At 38.6% G+C, this 20,867-nt stretch overlaps 2 long non-coding RNA genes across 2 annotated transcripts in view; one reads left to right on the top strand and one right to left on the bottom strand.

Annotated features, from left to right (window-relative positions):
* Positions 1-347: 347 nt before the first annotated feature.
* The window catches only part of LOC135574221 (uncharacterized), a 70,327-nt gene continuing 49,807 nt past the window's right edge, over positions 348-20,867 (bottom strand). Inside the window, exons 4-7 of the long non-coding RNA XR_010465245.1 lie at positions 20,196-20,216; positions 1,640-1,660; positions 1,440-1,514; positions 348-1,334 (exon numbers count right to left, since the gene is read on the bottom strand). This is a non-coding gene — a long non-coding RNA (uncharacterized LOC135574221). The remainder of the gene's footprint in view (positions 1,335-1,439; positions 1,515-1,639; positions 1,661-20,195; positions 20,217-20,867) is intronic.
* Positions 7,569-18,105, top strand: LOC135574220 (uncharacterized). Its single transcript, XR_010465244.1, has 2 exons — positions 7,569-15,737; positions 17,261-18,105. It is a non-coding gene; the product is annotated as an uncharacterized LOC135574220 (long non-coding RNA).

Here is a 20,867-nt window from a genome sequence, read left to right as displayed (position 1 = left end):
ATAGTTATTGTATATATTACATTAAATATATAGTTATTGTATATATTACATTATATATATAGTTATTGTATATATTACATTATATATATAGTTATTGTATATATTACATTATATATATAGTTATTGTATATATTACATTAAATACATAGTTATTGTATATATTACATTAAATACATAGTTATTGTATATATTAAATATATAGTTATTGTATATATTACATTAAATATATAGTTATTGTATATATTACATTACATATATAGTTATTGTATATATTACATTAAATACATAGTTATTGTATATATTACATTAAATACATAGTTATTGTATATATTATATATAGTGAGAGCCTGGGGGCAGAGCAGACAAAAAGCACAAACATAAAGTCCTTCTTTGTTCTTTGAGGTTCTTTGCCTTTTAAGGGCTTTTAACCAACAGCTCCAGAAGTCTGCTCATTATAACGGCTGGAACGGAGCCAATGGAATGGCACCAAACATGGAAACCATGGAAACCACATATATACCTGATGATCTGGTACTGCTCTTTGAGGATCTCTGCCTTTTAACCAACAGCTCCAGAAGTCTGTGGATGATGTCATCGTAAATACTGTATAGAATAACCAGGAAATGGATATAAACCCATAATACAAACATGGGTAGTGAAACTAGTGTTCTATAGTGTTATAGTGTTGTATAGTGTTCTAGTGTTCTATAGTATTATAGTGGTATAGTGTTGTATAGTGTTCTATAGAATAACCAGGAAATGGATATAAACCCATAATACAGACATGGGTAGTAAAACTTCAAAAAGTAAAGAACTAACTACTGGAAGTGGATTATAGAGAACTGACTAACACGTTTATCAGATAACTTTGTCTTACCAAGATTCATATCACTCAGTTATATACTCAGAAACTCAGCTTTGTTAGGTGGGACAGGTCTCTATAGAAAGTTAGTCTCTCTATAGTAACCCTATAGCATGTAGTTATAGTCTCTCTATAGTAACTCAGCTCTATAGTTATAGTCTCTCTATAGTTATAGTCTCTATAGTTATAGTCTCTCTATAGTAACTCAGCTCTATAGTTATAGTCTCTCTATAGTAACTCAGCTCTATAGTTATAGTCTCTCTATAGTAACTCAGCTCTATAGTTATAGTCTCTCTATAGTAACCCTATAGCATGTAGTTATAGTCTCTCTATAGTAACCCTATAGCATATAGTTATAGACTCTCTATAGTAACTCAGCTCTATAGAAACTCAACTTCCACCCACAACTTCTCCAGATCATCCTTCATTCTCCATCTCAGGAGCAGGAAAAGAGTCCATCTTCATCCCTACTCTATTAAAGATAGAAAGGATGATTTAGAATGAAGCAACAACATCAGAATAAACAGACAGACTGACCAGTAATTGTAGAAACATTAGAATCATAAAGACTGATTACTTTGGGAAGGAGTCTGTGTTTCCTGTTGACCTCCTGGAGAGGTGAAGAGGGATTGGATGGTCTCTTCAGCTTTCCCTGAGGACAAGAACAGATAGTCAGAACACATATAACAGATAGATAGATAAACAAGAACAGATAGATAGAAAACATGTTGGTGAGCAACATGACAATGCAGACAAAGACATAAACACACTACTTACTCAGCTGTTCTTGTCGTTCATCTGGTGTAAAAATGAAAGAAAGATAAGTGATAATTAAATGTGATTTATTTTACCTTCACTTAACTAGGCAAGTCAGTTAAGAACAAATTCTTATTTTCAATGACGCCCTAGGAACAGTGGGTTAACTGACCTAGGAACAGTGGGTTAACTGACCTAGGAACAGTGGGTTAACTGACCTAGGAACAGTGGGTTAACTGCCTTGTTCAGGGGCAGAATGACAGTCAGTTAATGACGGCCTAGGAACAGTGGGTTAACTGACCTAGGAACAGTGGGTTAACTGACCTAGGAACAGTGGGTTAACTGACCTAGGAACAGTGGGTTAACTGCCTTGTTCAGGGGCAGAACGACAGATTATTACCTTGTCTGCTCGGGGATTCGATCACTAGTCCAACGCTCTAACCACTAGGCTACCTAATAATCATTGAATCATGAGATGTAAACACTCCATGATTAAAAGTATGTGGACACCTGCTCATTGAACATCTCATTCCAAAATCATGGGCATTAATATGGAGTTGGTCCCAATATCCTGCAATAACAGCCTCCACTACTCTGGGAAGGCTTTCCACTAGATGATGGAACATTGCTGTGGGGACTTGCTTCCATACAGCCACAAGAGAATTAGTCAGGACTCCCTCTTTCTCTCTCTTCTCTCAGAGGACCTGAGCCCTAGGACCATGCCTCAGGACAATCTGGCCTGATGACTCCTTGCTGTCTCCAGTCCACCTGGTTGTGCTGCTGCTCCAGTTTCAACTGTTCTGCCTGCGGCTATGGAACCCTGACCTGTTCACCGGAAGTGCTACCTGTCGCAGACCTGCTGGTTTCAACTCTCTAGAGACAGCAGGAACGGTAGAGATACTCCGAATGATCGGCTATGAAAAGCCATCTGACATTTACTCCTGAGGTGCTGACCTGTTGCACCCTCTACAACCACTGTGATTATTATTATTTTGACCCTGCTGGTCATCTATGAACATTTGAACATCTTGGCCATGTTCTTTTATAATCTCCACCTGGCAGAGCCAGAAGAGGACTGGCCACCCCTCATAGCCTGGTTCCTCTATAGGTTTCTTCCTAGGTTCTGGCCTTTCTAGGGAGTTTTTTCTAGCCACCGTGCTTCTACATCTGCATTGCTTGCTGTTAGGGGTTTTCGGTTGGGTTTCTATACAGCACTTTGAGATATCAGCTGATGTAAAAAGGGCTTTATAAAAACATTTGATTGATGGATTGACGCTGGGCGATTAGGTCTGGCTCGCAGTCGGTGTTCCAATTCATCCCAAAGGTGTTCGATGGGGTTGAGGTCAGGGCTCTGTGCAGGCCAGTCAAGTTCTTCCACACCGATCTCAATAAACCATTTCTGTATGTCCCCGTGCACAAAGTGAGGTCCATATTGTCATACTGAAACAGGAAAGACTTCCCCAAACTGTTGCCACAAAGTTGGAAGCACAGAATCGTCTAGAATTTCATTGTATCCTGTAAGGTTAAGATTTCCCTTCACTGGAACTAAGAGGCCTGAACCATGAAAAACAACCCCAGACCATTATTTCTTCTCCAACAAACTTTACAGTTGATACTATGCATTGGGGCAGGTAGTGTTCTCCTGGAATTCGCCAAACCCAGAATCATCTGTCAGACTGCAAGATGGTGAAGCGTGATTCATCACTCCTGAGAACTGTAGTGAGTGTTGCAACCGAGGACAGACGACTTTTACGCCCTTCAATACTTGGCGGTCCCATTCTGTGAGATTCTGTGGCCTACCACTAAACGACTGACACATTTTTGCTCCTAGATGTTTCCACTCCACAATAACAGCACTTAGACTTGACCGGGTTAGCTCTAGCAGGGCAGAAACCTGACGAACTGACTTATAGGAAAGGTGGCATCCTAAGACAGTGCCATGTTGACAGTTTGGGAGAAATTATGTACATATATGGATAAACATAAATATGGATAAACATAAATATACTGTCCTGTACAAGGGAGAGATGCATTTGCCATTCTGGTAAGGTGCATTGTCTATTGTATAGGACAGGATGCCAGAGTGGGGCCATGGGAGAGGGCCCCACGTTGGGCGCCAGGACAGCTGGACACACTAAAACTAGAGGAGACACACAATCTATTGATCCGAAATAAAGGCACACATACAAAGGAACAGATGGAGCTAACTACAGGATCAAAGCCTATAGCATAGAGGAATGTATATTATCTTTAGGTCAAAGCAAGGGTCTTGTCACCATTAGGATCTAATGGAAAGCAGATGGGGGCGTTATTGGGCTGAACAAGCAGGATGCACGGAGTAGGACAGACTCATGTATTGTGTGTGTATAAAGTCAGAGCGAGTGCTCTGAAAAAGTGTGTGTTCCGTGGACCACTACGGCTTGCGATATCTTTTTATTAAAAGCCTATTGAATTTCAGAGTTCTTGATTGCGTCATATTTGAACCAATTTTCCACGACAAACTTGGCGAGCTTTTCCAGGAGTGTCAGGGGCCGAGGCAAACAAGGGTGGCCACCCAGCTAAGGAATGGACAGGTTACTTATGAAGGACTGTACGGGTGGATATGTAGAAAACAGGAAGAACGCTGGCCTGATTGTGCGGCGTTCAACTGCAAAGAGAAATCCTATAATCTAGATTTATGTTGAGGAAGTGAATTAAGTCAATAAAGAAATTATAGGTCGTTTTTTAGGTAAAACCGAAGGGTATGCGTGAAAAATCCTATAGGATAATACCAGTTTATGTAGAGGAAGTGGATTAAGTTAGGGAATAAAATATAGGTTGTTTTTAGGTAAAAAAAACATGAATGAATGAATGAAAATAAACGAATGAATGACAATTCTTTGTGATGAATGAGCAGATTAGAAAGAAGAGGAAGAACAGGCTGTGTGTCTGTGACCAACTGGGAATGCGCAGGCCTCTCTGACAGTCAACAGTGTAATTTGAGAAAGAGAGCGCATTTAACTCTCACTGGGAAGAGGAACGAAATCGATAAATATTGGGCAAGATAAGTTATACTTAAGGATAAACCATTGACTGGATAATGAGTTAAAAGACCATTGTAAAAATGACAATAGGTGTTAAAAAGAGGTATTAAACAAGGCATGGATAGTATATAACGGATGCGAAGTAGGAAGAAATAACTTAAAAATATACAGATAAACTAAAATATGCTGGTTAAAATAAATCTAGGCGGTCTAGAATAAAGTGAGAAAACTGCATGAAAATAGAAGTCTAGAACACATATTAAAAATATCACGAGCCCCGTAAACGAAATTAAGGAACATCAAAGTAAAATCAGTTATGAGCAAAGATAAAAACACAGTGATATTTGAGGTGCTGTACTAGAATAAGACATCAAGGCTTCTGTAATATTCAGTAATACAGTTGTAGACATTATAGAATAGATTTTAATAGGAGGTATTAAGTGATGTGACTAATAAATTGTTATTTGAGAAAGTAGGGTAGATCTGCCTTGGGAAATAGTAAATAAAGTGTATAATGCGATGGGAGAAACAAACGGACTGTTTCTCCCTGGAATATAGAGATAGCGAGATTTAATAAAGCCATAGAGACGCTGAAAGAAGCGCACGTTAATTCTACCAATTCAATTTGAATATGAAGGAGCAAACCGGATAATGTAGGGTAACATTGCCCGGTAAACAGGATAAATAAAATAATGAATTGGAACGATCACATAAAACCATAACAAGAAGCTTAACCTACCAGAGTTTTAATGATAATTAACATTCTATCATCAGAAATACATTACGATGAGGGATAGATATGATTCTGCTTGCGAATGGTTTACAGAGCTATAGAAAATATCTAAGCGTAAGAAGTGTAGATCAGGGCTAACAAGTATGGGGGAAAGTGAGTATGGGACGACACTGGAGCTTGGTGCGCTGGCGGAGAATGCTGCTATACAGGAATTTACACCCTTATCAAAAGAGCAACAGCTAATCGTTCTAAGGTTAGTACGAATAGAATTTTCACCAAGCGGTGTATAGTCTCTGATTGATCAATAAGTGGTTCATAGAGAGTATAGTTTATATGTGATGAAATACGTACTAGATCACGTTTTACCTAACTTCTAGTAAGGTACCGATGTAATTTACAAAATAGCCCCACTTGGGAGTTGTTTTGCATTGAAACGGCGGTTTCAGTGGTGATAAAATGCGTGGAGAAGTTGTTATTAGCGTCAAAATACGGAAAATAAACGTATATGAAAAATCACAAACGTGGTAAAAATAGTTCGAAGAAAAGCAAATTGTAGAGTATGGGTGTTTTTTTCTAAGAGTAGGATACAGATGGCCGAGCAGGGAGGAATTGTGCGTTCTGTGCATGGCTGGAGCCTTTGTCGGGAAAAGTAAGGGGATTTTAGTATATGTAATACTATTAGCTGGCTGATTTAAAAGGTAACAGTGTGAATGTTAACGAAATGTATATTTCTTTTCCAGAAAAAAGGGGTTACATTTTCTCTGGTCAAAATGTCATTGGAGACTGTGACACTGAGGAAAACATTTAGAGATATTCGGTCACTTTAAAAGTCTTAGTATCTGGTTAAGGCTATAACTGGAGTTTCGGATAAGTGAGGCCAGCTCATGTGTATTCTTGGCCTATATGCGATAGTGGATTTCCTTTGGAAGGGTTTTTTCAATTCAGTTTCAAATTGGGTATTCAGAAGGATGGAAATGTTTTTGAAAATGTATTTAAGCTGTTTCTAAAGAAAAGAATGAAAACATTATAATGGTGTCAAATGCCCTGAACCCTAAGAATTTCCCGTGAAGACTGATCAACTTCACTAGAAATGGTTGGAACAGGTGGGATTGAATTATAAAATGATTGAGCAACACCAGTCTCTATGGTCTTAGGGTAAATACAAAAGGTGCTTTGTTCATTTTACATTTACATTTAAGTCATTTTGCAGACGCTCTTATCCAGAGCGACTTACAAACTACATAATCTGTAACTCATCTGAGAGATCGCCAGTAGAATAAGGGAGTTATCAGGGAAATGTAATGTCAGAATGCATTAATGCTTGGGCGAGACTATCACCACAACAAGTGTGTGTGAAACTCAAACCCACCCTACTGGCTGAATAGTGTGGGACAACTGTGTCTGATGACCTGTGAACTGTCTCTGGAATGATATGTGTCTGGGAGAAGAAAGACTAAAGGGGATTGGGATAATGACCTTTTATTACCAGGCCACTCATGACAGAAAAACAGAGGCAAAAGGGCGCATGGTAAAATAAATATTACTGGTACTAAAAGTTTTTAGAATAAATGTTAATTATTAAAGGGATGATGTATTGAATTGAGTAGGTCAAATTTGAGTTAAAGTAAACACTAAGGACTGTTATCCTGAATATTGGGTTGGACAATTTATAAACAACATTTAGTTGTTTTGAATATGGGAAAACTCTGGAAACTAATCCTGAGACAGGTTGATTGACAGAACTTGCAGAATATTAAATTAAAGGTTTTTTGTTTCTTTTATTTTACAAATATCATTGTAATTGGAGTAATACATTGGAATGACATAAGTAATTGAATAAAAACGTATAGTCTGTTGTGTGATAACACCCAAGGATGAAGAAGAGACCAATATGGGCGTAGAATGAAATGGATGGACGTTTTCCTCAGGTTTAATTACATTACAAATAGTGGTAATTTATTGCAAATATGCAGTTATTATAATTTACTTTACTATTTTTCTTGTTTGGTCAATTTATTTTTTGTTTTGAGGAAAATAAGTGTATATTGTTTCTGAGGAGAGACTGATATAAATTGACTTGATTTGAGAATGTTTAAGTATGTATCAAACTATGGAAGGAAATTAGGAGTAGTGACTTATGTGTTATGGGTTAGAAAAACTGTAACTACATTGGGGGCTCATATATGAAGGTTATGGTAGCGGAGGGGCGTTATTTCTAGAAACAATGTATATTAATAGACAAGATAATTCACAAAAAAGGAAGGACAGTTGGTCTTGTAAAAAATATAGGGATATAAAATATAGGGATAATTCTAAAAGTAAATAGAATATTACACATACCTAGATTATGGTAAAAGTAATAAGTAGTGGCATTTTGAACACTAGAGCAAAAGTTTAAGAAGCTTAGGACTTAGTTTTGTTAGGATTGGACATTCTTTCAACTGGAAGACACTTGACTGATTACATGTCATCCTTACAGCAGTTGCTGTAGGGACCATAATTTGGCTATCTTTATGAATATTTTTGTGGCAAGAGGCCAGGTATTTGAGACAAAATGTTGACATAGGGCGGTTATTTAAAAATTAAGATTTAGGGGTCTTGCTATAAGAAAAAGTCTGTTGTCAGGAAGTAACCCATGTGTTTTAGTGTGTATTTCCCCAGGAAAAAACAGCACATAAGAGGCCAGATGGAAGGGCATGGGCTGAATTCTGGAGACTGAGTGTACATCAAGATACACCGGGCTGGGGATATACTTCTTACAGCTCTTGCAGTGGTAAAGATCGTCATGTCTCTCTTTTGTGCGTGCATAAGTTTCACAAGAAGTAAGGACCAGCTGAATAATGGGTGAGCTTGAAAACACCATGACAGAGGACGTGAAACAAAAGAGAGAGAGAGAGAGAGAGAGAGAGAAAGACTAGATTCCACTGTAGAGATACTGGGTTGAGTTAGGGGTTACTTGTTTTATTTGTTAATGTATCATGTGAAAAAGGATAGATGTTAGGGTAGTTGTACTCTAAACAACATGTTGAAGGCTCGGAGTGAAAGCCCATTCAGTGTTGAATTACTTCAAGAATAAATAATGTTGACTGAGGTTATGCACATGCTTATCAGTTGAAACAAGCAGGATGCACGGAGTAGGATGGACTCATGTATTGTGTGTGTATAAAGTCAGAGCGAGTGCTCTGAAAAAGTGTGAGTTCCACGGACCACTCCGGCTTGCGATATCTTTTTATTTAAAGCCTAATGAATTTCACAGAGTTCTTGATTGCGTCATATTTGAACCAATTTTCCACGACAACAGTCACTGAGCTCTTCAGAAAGGCGATTCGACCAACAACATTATTGATTAGAACCATTTATTCTAATACTATTATGTTATGGTATGAAAAGTAAAAGTTATTGGTTAAGCTGTTACTGAAAATGTAAGCAGAATGAATGAATTGTCTGGGCCTCTTGGGCAGTTAACGGGAGGAGCGAGGTTATGGCTTGTCCTACAGATAAGAAATGTCTGGAAGACGTTCCAGGCCTGATGAACAATGGGCCCTTGTGAGAATCGGAGAGAGGGGGGATAAACTGATGATGTCATGTTCAGTTTATAACCTGTGGAAAAATGTGTATGCTTCAGTACTCTCTGGAATTAAACGCTCTTTACCTGGCTTTTAAGACTGGTCTCGATCTACTTCATGCATAATTAATGAACTTACAATTCATTAATGAATTAGAAATGAGTGCTAATTGATTTTGGCAATTAAAGCATAAAGGAATTTAGAATTCCTCTATCAATTTGGTCCTTCGATGTGCCGGATCTAAATAACGCTCACTGTGCCTGAAGATAATACGCTGAAAATCGTGCAGGGACGAGTTTTTGACTCGTTTTACTAAAGACCTGACCTCTGAATTGAGGTTAAAATTGAAACAGGCCTGCGTATTATCACAGAGGACAGGGAGGGTGACTAGATTCAAACGAACAATGTTTTCCCAGCCGGCAGCAGGTAAAGTAGCCTTTATTCTCGAGTCTGGGGGATTTGAGCTCTTTAATTGATGTTCTGAAATTTTCAGAAATCATCAATAATGGGGGCCTTGCTATTCCCACAGGGTATGTATGACCATCATACACTGGGTTTTGTATAACCGATATACACTGAAGCAGGTTCGAAAATAACCTGTGGTAATGTGCACTACCGAAAATAAACTAAAACTTAGTCATGAGTGGCACACCAGCCCGAGATTAAGAAGGGATATTAAATAGGTACTGGGAGATAGGACGGTGAGTTTGTACAAATACTGGGCGTAGAGAGACGGCAAGCGCAAGATAACTGGATTGGTCATTTGAATAGTGGCAGTATTGATCACCGTTCCGATCCAACTAATACTACGGAAAATATCCAAATAAGGAGGAGAGGGAACTTAAATGAGATAAAAGCCATATTGTTTAGACATGACAGTTCCAGGCGAGAGGGAAGTTTAACAAATAGTGGCGTGAGATAACGATTATTAGCGTTCTTTAAAAGCCCTCTGACACAACCGGAAAATACTAGGGCTTTACAAACCCTGGGCTTATGGTTGTAAGGTTAGACCTAATGTTTGTTTCAAAAGTCAAAGCTATTGGTAAGATTTCCATAAAAGAGCTAAACTTAAATCATGAGAAACGCACCCGACCGAGATGGAAAATACATACTGATTATTTTTAAAGGGACACACACATAGGCAAGCAGAATAGTAACTAGAAGTAACTAAGTAACGGTAAATTACAAATTTATAGAATTGCACGCACATAGAATTTAAAATGATATAGAAAGGCATAGATAAGTGTTTAAAGACCATAGCTACTAGTAACGGCAAGGATTAAGAATGGGGAGAAATGCCTCGAAAAGAAGTTGTCTAGATGTCGGAGTAACAAATACAGATAACTGTGAAAATGGGTATATTTGCGGAGAGTCTCAGTCAATTCCATTGTACTAGTGGGGGAGTGGTGAGCGCGACAGTCTCACCAACGGTAATCCACGGTTCGGTTCCCGTTTAACTAAAATTGATTTTAGATCGTAATTGACCTATTTGCATGTTTTGCCTGAAAAATACGGTCGCCAGTGTTTGCAAAAGATATAACTGAACGGATATTATGTGTTCTAGATAGAATTGATAAAAGAAGTCATTAAAAATAATGGCGAGACAATTTCTATGTAAAACGCTATTTCGCCCAAAATGATCTGGTGGAATGTATTGAGATAGGAGTCGTAATTAAATAGATGTATCATAAAAGAGAGAGAGTTACCTAAAGTTAAATGGAGGAGATAACGGAGAGATACAATACTATTCCAGCCTGCCTGGACGTTATGGCTATTTAGGAATCATTTGACATGAGAAGTTAAACACAAAAACATGGTACGTTTAATGTTAGGGTATAGTAAATTGAGAAGTTCGGTTGGGTTTACTCTGATGATTAGAATTTAAAACTGAACTCAAACTGAACTCAATCTGAATAGGGAATATATATTTTACAAAGGCGGGCAGATTTGTGTCTATAGCCAAGCAACGGAATTGCTAGACACTCAATGGGGCTATATAGTGCAACGCTTTGGGCTATAAATTAGGTAAGAATAGTTTAATCGTAAGAAGTTGTGATTGTTTTTCTGATTATTGATCTTTGGTTAAGGTAACACCAGTGAATTTGAACAAAAAGTAACGTATTCTAAAAATGATCTGATTTCCGTTCTCGTTGCGGGGAACAAATGAAAAGTCTTATCTTAAAGGGACAGTGCACAGTAATCACAGTGGTTTGAGTGTATGACAGTGGGAAAAAATATTGTGGGACGACAATTCGAAGAGAGAAAAATAAGTTACATGATACATCAAGAGATTTAAAACGAACAACGTGAAGGGATCATAAGAATTATTGGGTATTGTTGTAGGAGTAAATGTTTTGGTTAACCTCTTCAGTCGACCCTCTACTTTTTTGAACATTCTGTTAAAAATCGCGCAACATTTCAGCGCCCTGCTACTCATGCCAGGAATATAGTATATGCATTTGCTTAGTCTGTGTGGATAGAAAACACTCAGACGTTTAAAAAACTGGTTAAATCACTGCTGTGGCTTTACCAGAACGGCATTTACATCGAAAAGCACAGGAAAAACTGATCACTGAAAATGGGGAAAATATATCCATGCGCTACTTGAACCCATTGATAAACGTGAACCACAATTAATTGACTGAGGTTGCAGTACCTACAGCTTCCACAGGGTGTCTAGAGTCTTGTCATTTCCCTTCGAGTTTTTTCTTGGTCAAACACATACAGGACACCGTATCTAATCCGGTCTAGGACCGGATATTTTCGTTGAGTTTCTAGCCGGACATTTTTCCAGACGGACAGCTAATGATCTTTACATCGCCTCCTGATGGATTTTATCACTTATTAACGTTTACTAATACCTAAAGTTGCATTACAAACGTATTTCGAAGTGTTTTGTGAAAGTTTATCGTCGACTTTTTGAATTTTAAAAAATGACGTTACGTTTTGAAACTATGTTTTTTTCGTTTATCACACAGTCTACATATAACGATATCTAGGCTTTATATGGACCGATTTAATCGAAATAAAGACCCAAATAGTGTTTATGGGACATCTAGGAGTGCCAACAAAGAAGATGGTGAAAGGTAATGAATGTTTTCTATTTTATTGTGCGGTTTGTGTAACGCCGAAATGCTAATTTTTGTTTACATCCCCTGTGGGTCTTTTGGGGTGTTGCATGCTATCAGATAATAGCTTCTCATGCTTTCGCCGAAAAGCATTTTAAAAATCTGACTTGTTGCCTGGATTCACAACGAGTGTAGCTTTAATTCGATACCCTGCATGTGTATTTTAATGAACTTTTGAGTTTTAACTAATACTATTAGCATTTAGCGTAGCGCATTTGCATTTCCAGAGCTCTAGTTGGGACGCAAGCGTCCCGAGTAGAAGCAACAGGTTAAGGGGATTTCCCTGTTCCCAGAGACAAGGCATTTTTAAGGCGAGCACTCACTAATGCTGGTCTGACTTTGTAATTAGACAAGTGAATAACGTATTGGGAATAGAGTTGTAATTAAAATACTAAGTCAAAGACGAGACAGGTATTTAGAGCAAAATGGATTCTAAATGATAACAAAGAGACCATTATGATTTATGCCCATCGAAAAGCTTTTATAAAATTGGCGAATTTAGAGATGTTGGTTGGGGTGGTAAATTATAATTCAGGATTTGAACAGATGTGAAAAATTAGGTTTGGTTAATCGAACAAGAATTATTGACAATTCATTTGAAGTCGCTACGAATTGGCAGGTTGAGCGCTTGATGATGACGTCACTAGCGAGACACTTTTGTCACCAGGGACTGGGGATAACGGAGCAAAATGTATGGCTGTTAGTGTGTGTATCGGGGTTTCGAGTAACTCTTAAGAATTTGATATAAAAATGTTTTGTTTACTGGTTATGGTCAATTTTAGGGTTTGATTTAACTTAGTTGAACAGTGTGTTCTGGCGGTTTTAGATAGAACTCTTTGTTCCGGAACGGATAAGAGTTACCCAAGATAAGTAAATTAAAGGAGCCATGAGAGAATGCGAATGCATATTTATTAAATATCGGGGATTAAATTACGGATTCCTTACACTGTGAAATGTACGACATTTGCGGCAGAGAGAAAAAGTAATGCATTGGATAATAATGTTATCGGGTTAATTGTATCTAAAGGTAGCATGGTCATTTAAGTAAACATATCCGTAGACGATGTTTAAAACTTATGATTAATGATTTGAGTCAAAGGGGAATTATCATTAGGTTTTAGTTATAGTTCACTTATTGAGTTTCTGATTCGAGGTAGCATTAGTGAATGATAGTTAGGGGTGTGGTGGCTCACTTTTAGAGGCCTCCTGGGATTATAATTTTGGGGGAGAGAGCAGCTTTAAACAACCAAATTGAAAAAGGTCTGCAAATTATATATATATATAAAACAACTGTTAGAATGATTTGTTTTAGTGCAAGGAGATTTTAAAGAGGCACGCTCACATATGGAACCTTATGAGGTGTTTTTTTTATGGGTTTGAATTATACAGGTGACTATTTCTATTGTAAGGATAAAGGGATCTTTATGTCTAATATGGTATGGCCTTTTGACCTTATCATGACTGGCTTCTGAGGTCTGATCAGCCTCAGAGGGGAGAGTCATTTGTATAATGAATGGGGTCATATTGAGTTACTAGTTTTAAGGTAAATTCATTATAAATGAAGCAGTTTTGGTTGAGGGTTTAGAATTACTGTTTGAACCGCAAATGAGAAAGTGGTTCAGGATTCTGTCTTATAACATTAGCTGTGAAGTTTTTTTGAATGGGCTATTAGGGAGTTGGTATTGTAACAGAGAGAAAGTCATATTCATCATTGAGAATAAATAGGGGAAGAGAACATATTTTGAGCCAACAGGGCAGGGAAGGAATTGAGGTATTTTTGTTTGATTTTAACACCCGTGTACAGGAGTGTCAAAAGACGGGGGACATTACCTGTGTAATGGGGGAGGGTGTCCGTATGGGGATTACATGATAACCAACTTGGGACAGTTCTGGGACTGGAGAAGAGGATATCCTTATGGCATAGGGAATCCCACAAAGGTGGATAGGTTTTCCATGATATGGGGGAAACCTGGGAGTACTGTTGAACTTTGTAAAGGTGATGAAATCCTACTAACCATCAAAACTATTAAGCTCTCTGATGCAGGCACTTACACCCCCGGACTACAAAGGACCGGGACAGACACGGTGGGTGTGTTTTCTATTAAGGTACTGCCAAAACCAGAGGTCTCACACGAACCAGGGCCGGACACACTCCTCTACCACCCATGGACCGAACCTGCCACCACTGTGCTAAAAATCCCATTCAGGTAATTAATGTTAGACTATTCAGCTATTGATCAATTAGGCACGGAGACTGGTTTTGATGGTAGGGACAAATTGTGGCTGTCTTATACAGAATAGACTTGCTTAGGATATGCTTCTTACTAGTCAGGGGGGAGTCTGCAAGATGTTCGGCGAACAATGTTGTACGTATATCCCTAATAACACCAGTCCAGATGGTAGTATATCTAAGGGCCTTAATGGGCTTGATGCACTATCTGCTGAGATGAGGACCATGGCGGGGGTAGAGGAGTCTGACTGTCCACCTGGTTGGGAGCCTGGTTTGGTAAGTATACTGGTATGGTGGTTACTGGATTTCTGACCCTAAGTCTTGTATTATTTGTTATTGATGTGATGTGCTGCTTGCATCATACCGTGTTTTAAGAAGTCTGTTACAGATGTGGTGAGGGCTTCAGGCATGATGCCTTTGCTTGATGCTCCAGTTGGAGAGGCTGAGGTGAAGCATGCTTTGAGGGGAGGATAAGACTGACTGAGGATGACCCATGTATGTTTGTTCTCCCTGTCGTGAAGGGTGGCATGGTGCCCACCTGGTGCAGGATAAGAATAGCTGAGAGGACCAGATGGGTTATAAGAATGCTTTGTTCTGCTTTACTCTGTTTTACAGGACCAAAGTTTTATTCCACACTTTGCAACACATTAAATCCATGTTATTGTCAGATAGAATACTGAGGGTCCCCAAGGAGAGGGCTTGTTAGTGTAGGAAGGATTTTTAATATGGTTAGCATTTATTAGATTATACGTTTTTAAATAGTATTATATTTAACAGGAATATAGGACATCTATGAGGAGTTAGGATTATTGTTAGGATTAAGATAGATTGATTAAGGAATTTGGAGAAAAGCCGCTCATAGACATGTTTTTTTTCTAAACGAGGGTCCATGGGTTTGGATGGAGCCAAACAGTGAGACATTTAGTTCAAATTTGGAAAACATGAGAAACATAGCTTTAGGCAGACAGAGGAGCCCTCCCCCGCACTGCAGAGACCTTGAAGGTTGGAGAGCAGAGAAGGTTTTAGAAGGGGGGCCAGGACGAGCAAAGATAACATAGTGAGTAGATAAGTTACTGAGTGGAGACAAAAGTGAGAATTGGACATGTGGAAAATGAAAGGGACACTCCTAAATGGAATTTCAGATATAAGGATAATTCACTAAATCTTATCTAAGTCATTGTATAAGAATAAGGCAAGGTTGTTACCTGGGCAGAGCCAGGTAACAAAAGGGGGATGGGTAAATAGTGTTCTAGAATAGGATGTGACCTACGGGATAATTAACTAATAAAAAAAAAATTGTTAATTGGTTTGACAAATAAGAAACTGTTTTATTAACCAAACCTGTATGTCCAAGAGTTTATGCACTACAGGTGAACTACAGGTGAAGACACTCAATCCAGTCCCGTGGGCCACCCGGATTCATATCGCACTGCGGGGGGGTAAGATACATAATACACTGTCGAACAAATAAACAGTGTTCGGGAGGAGAACTGGAATTAACAGAATTCCGGGGGCCATCTCTCGAATGAAGTAACCCTCCCTGTCCTGTCACCCCTGTTTTTGTTCATAGAAGTGAAGATGTATCTGGCTCTTGCTAAGTGATGTGTTCTCGGGGAAAGGGTGGGGTTTCACATGGAAGCTGTTCGTCTGAGCTGTCTTATCGTGGGTGACGTATTCCTGATACAGCACGCCCTACTAGATATGCGGAGAGTGGTCATTTGACCCATGGTTTAGACGGTGAGGATTTTGTTCCAAAATAGAAGAGATATCAGTGCAGGTTCCCATATTGATCGTGGACACAGGTCATAGCTCACACTGAAAGGGATGGCTACGTAAACCCATACACTCAATGTGGGATCAGGTGGAGTATAGTAAGGGTTGGCGTTTTGGACTGTGTTCCCGAGCAAAGGAAGTATTGTATAAAGGTGCGGTCAATACTCAGGACCTCGGGTTATGGTATGTGGGCTTCGACCAGTTAAGTTATAGAGGTGGAGACTGGGTTTGGGGAGTCCAACTTATGGTTGGAATGGATTCAATATACGGCCAGATCAGTGGCTAAAGAAGAATGTTATGCCTGTGCGAACGCTAAACCCCAGTTAACAACTATCCCTTTCCCACTGAACGGAATTAATTCCCCTAAGGGAATGGCATGTATGGTAAAGCTGTTCATGAAAGCAGGAATGACAGATAATGACAGTTGTATTGATTTGCACTATTTATATCCCCAGGAACCAAGTTAGTACAGAGAATATGACCACTGACGAGACCATGTCTGAATTGACAGGCTGGTTGAACTCTGGGGATTTCAATAAAATAAAATGGGCCAGTGTCGCCATCTGGTGGTTGTGCGGGGGAATGAGTTTGTTATCAGTATTGCCGACTGATTGGACTGGTTAGGAATGCCTTTTACACTCATACAACACCAAGACATGAAGTTAGCCAAACGAGAGAGAAGAGATGCTCCATCTGGGTCTTTTGGCGAAAGAGTATATATTGATAACATTGGGGTTCCACGAGGTGTGCCGGATGAGTTCAAGGCAAGAAATCAGATACTAGCAGGATTAGAGTGGTCTACTCTCAATAAGAATGTAGACTGGATTAATTATAGTTACCAGAAGGGTTATTAAAGGGTTTGTAGAACAGACTGAAGCAATCAGCTGGAAGACCTGACAGAATAGAAATGCATTAGATAAAAGGAGGAAGTGGGCGTGGTAATCAGGACCGTGTCTTACATCCCAGGTAGCACGGCTCCGGACGAATCAGTGCCCGAAGCCTCAGCTGGTTTGACCACCCTGGCTCACGCGTTGGCAGAAACTCTGGGGTGGATACTTCTCTGAACTAAATTGGGTAGACAGTATTTATGGAAAAATGTGGTGTTATGGGCCACCTTAACCGGTGTGACTGTGTTAGTCTTGTACGTACGTGGTTGATTGCGTGTATGTATGAAAGTTATTGTTTCCAGGACTCTGGAGAGATCAATGACACTACAGATGGTGCGTTATGGGCCGATTCCAGGTTCTGACCCATGGAGGACTGAAGGCATGTCTACAGAGGAAGTGGACGAATCTGGATCTGTCATTTGTGGGGAATATATGTTTGATGAGAATAGTGTTGAAATGAAGGGGAATTAGATTGTAATTTGTTTCAATGATTAAACTGTTTTTTAATAAAGATTGTAAAAAGAGAAAAAAAAATCCTGAAAGAGGAGTTATGATTCTGATGTAGGTTTAAAAACAGTTGGAGTTAAGGTGGGATTGATTGATGAAATGTGAAGAGTTGGATAAACATTTATAATTGATTTGTTGATTATGTGTCTATTCATATGATAATCTGATAAACCTCTATAAAAAGGTTAGTTAAGTTTGTTTATACTTTCATTTTTTATGATTAAATAAAACTAGATGTAGAATTGAATGTAGAATATTTGATCAAAGGGAGGATTGTTAGAGGAAATTATAGTTTAGATGATTAATCATGTATACATTAATGATTAGAACCATTTATTCTAATACTATTATGTTATGGTATGAAAAGTAAAAGTTATTGGTTAAGCTGTTACTGAAAATGTAAGCAGAATGAATTAATTGTCTGGGCCTCTTGGCAAGTTAACGGGAGGAGTGAGGTTATGGCTTGTCCTACAGATAAGAAATGTCTGGAAGACGTTCCAGGCCTGATGAACAATGGGCCCTTGTGAGAATCGGAGAGAGGGGGGATAAACTGATGATGTCATGTTCAGTTTATAACCTGTGGAAAAATGTGTATGCTTCAGTACTCTCTGGAATTAAACGCTCTTTACCTGGCTTTTAAGACTGGTCTCGATCTACTTCATGCATAATTAATGAACTTACAATTCATTAATGAATTAGAAATGAGTGCTAATGGATTTTGGCAATTAAAGCATAAAGGAATTTAGAATTCCTCTATCAATAAAGTCAGAGCGAGTGCTCTGAAAAAGTGTGTGTTCCACGGACCACTCCGGCTTGCGATATCTTTTTATTTAAAGCCTAATGAATTTCACAGAGTTCTTGATTGCGTCATATTTGAACCAATTTTCCACGACAACAGTCACTGAGCTCTTCAGAAAGGCGATTCGACCAACAATGTTTGTCTATGGAGATTGCATGGCTGGGTGCTTGATTTTATACACCTGTCAGCCACAGGTGTGGCTGAAATATAATCTACTAATTTAAAGAGTTGTCAACATACTTTGTATATATAGTCTGGTTAATCAGTGTAACATATAGTGTAGTTATTCAGTGTAATATATAGTGTAGATAATCAGTGTAATATATAGTGTAGCTAATCAGTGTAATAAATAGTGTAGTTAATCAGTGTAACATATAGTGTACTATTAATCAGTGTAACATATAGTGTACTATATAGTGTAGTTAATCAGTGTAATATATAGTGTAGTTAATCAGTGTAATATATATTGTAGTTACCCAGTGTAATATATAGTGTAGTTACCCAGTGTAATATATAGTGTACTTCATAGTACGCCCCCCCCCCGCATGCGGGTTCCTGACTACAGCCTCAAGCTCATTACCATAACGCAACGTTAGCGATTTCTAAAAATCGCAAATGAAATGAAATAAATATGCCTGCTCTCAAGCTTATCCTTTTCTTAACAATCCTGTCATCTCAGATTTTCAAAATATGCTTTTGAACCAGAGAAAATCAATCATTTGTGTAAGTGTTGATAGCTAGCTTAGCATTTAGCGTTAGCATTTAGCACGCAACATATTCACAAAAACCAGCAAAGGAATCAAATAAAATAATTTACCTTTGAAGAACTTCAGATGTTTCAATGAGGAGACTCTCAGTTACATAGCAGATGTCCAGTTTTTCCTGAAAGATTCTTTGTGTAGGACACATCGTTCCGTTTTGTTACTATGCATTTGGCTACCGAAACTAACCGAAAATTCAGTCACCTACACGTCGAACTTTTTTCCGAATTAACTCCATAATATCGACTGAAACATGGCAAACGTTGTTTGAATCAATCCTCAAGGTGTTTTGTCATATATCTCTTCATTGAAATGCCGTTCCTGGATGCATGCTTTGTCCTCAGAATCGCATGGAAAAATACCAGTAGCTGAGTTTTGCGCACCAAATTCCACGCAGGACACCGTGCGGACACTTGGCAATTGTAGTCTCTTATGGTCAATCTTCCAATGATATGCCTACAAATACGTCACAATGCTGCAGACACCTTGGGGAAAACGATAGAAAGGGTCCGTTCATTCCTGTCGCATTCACAGCCATATAAGTAGCTTCTGAAATCCTGTTCATTTCCTGGTTGCTGAAACATCTTGGTTTTGCCTGAAGGTTTTGTTCTAAGGCACTCACAGTGAAAATCTTTGCAGTTCTGGAAACGTCAGAGTGTTTTCTTTCCAAAGATATCAATTCCATGCATAGTCGAGCATCTTTTCGTGACAAAATATTGCGCTTAAAACGGGCACGTCTTTTTATCCAAAAATGAAATACTGCCCCTAGAGTCTTAACAGGTTATTAACCAGTGTAATATATAGTGTAGTTAATCAGTGTAATATATAGTGTAGTTAATCAGTGTAATATATAGTGTAACATATAGTGTAGTTAACCAGTGTAATATATAGTGTAGTTAATCAGTGTAATATATAGTGTAATATATAGTGTAGTTAATCAGTGTAATATATAGTATAGTTAATCAGTGTAATATATAGTGTAGTTAACCAGTGTAATATATAGTGTAGTTAACCAGTGTAATATATAGTGTAGTTAACCAGTGTAATATATAGTGTAGTTAATCAGTGTAATATATAGTGTAGTTAACCAGTGTAACATATAGTGTATATATCTTTAAAACAAAGTGTTTTCACTTAAATCAATGAAATACATGCAGTTGTGCAACTCACCCCTCTCTCTTGTGACCTTGTCTGTGGACAGAAGATAAAACATGATGTATTATGGGTACTAGAACATGAAGACAGGTACATACACAGACAGACAGGAACATAGACAAACAGACAGGCACACAGACAGACAGACAGACAGACAGACAGACAGACAGACAGACAGACAGACAGACAGATATAGAGGAACAGAGACAGACAGACAGGAACATAGACAGACAGACAGGAACATAGACAGAAAGACAGGAACATAGACAGACAGGAACACAGACAGACAGATATACAGGAACACAGACAGACAGGAACACAGACAGAAAGACAGGAACATAGACAGACAGGAACACAGACAGACAGATATACAGGAACATAGACAGACAGACAGGAACATAGACAGACAGACAGGAACACAGACAGACAGAGAGACAGACAGAGAGACAGACAGACAGGAACACAGACAGACAGACAGGAACTAAAACAGGCAGACAGACAGACAGGAACACAGACAGACAGACAGGAACACAGACAGACAGACAGACAGACAGGAACACAGACAGACAGATAGACAGACAGGAACACAGACAGACAGATAGACAGACAGACAGACAGACAGACAGACAGACAGACAGACAGGAACATATACAGACAGGAACATATACAGACAGGAACATATACAGA

The sequence above is a fragment of the Oncorhynchus nerka genome, linkage group LG12 (assembly GCF_034236695.1).
Source record: "Oncorhynchus nerka isolate Pitt River linkage group LG12, Oner_Uvic_2.0, whole genome shotgun sequence".
Lineage (NCBI taxonomy): Eukaryota > Metazoa > Chordata > Actinopteri > Salmoniformes > Salmonidae > Oncorhynchus > Oncorhynchus nerka.
The sequence above is the reverse complement of the archived record's forward strand: the minus strand, read 5'-3'. Positions and strand labels throughout refer to the sequence as shown.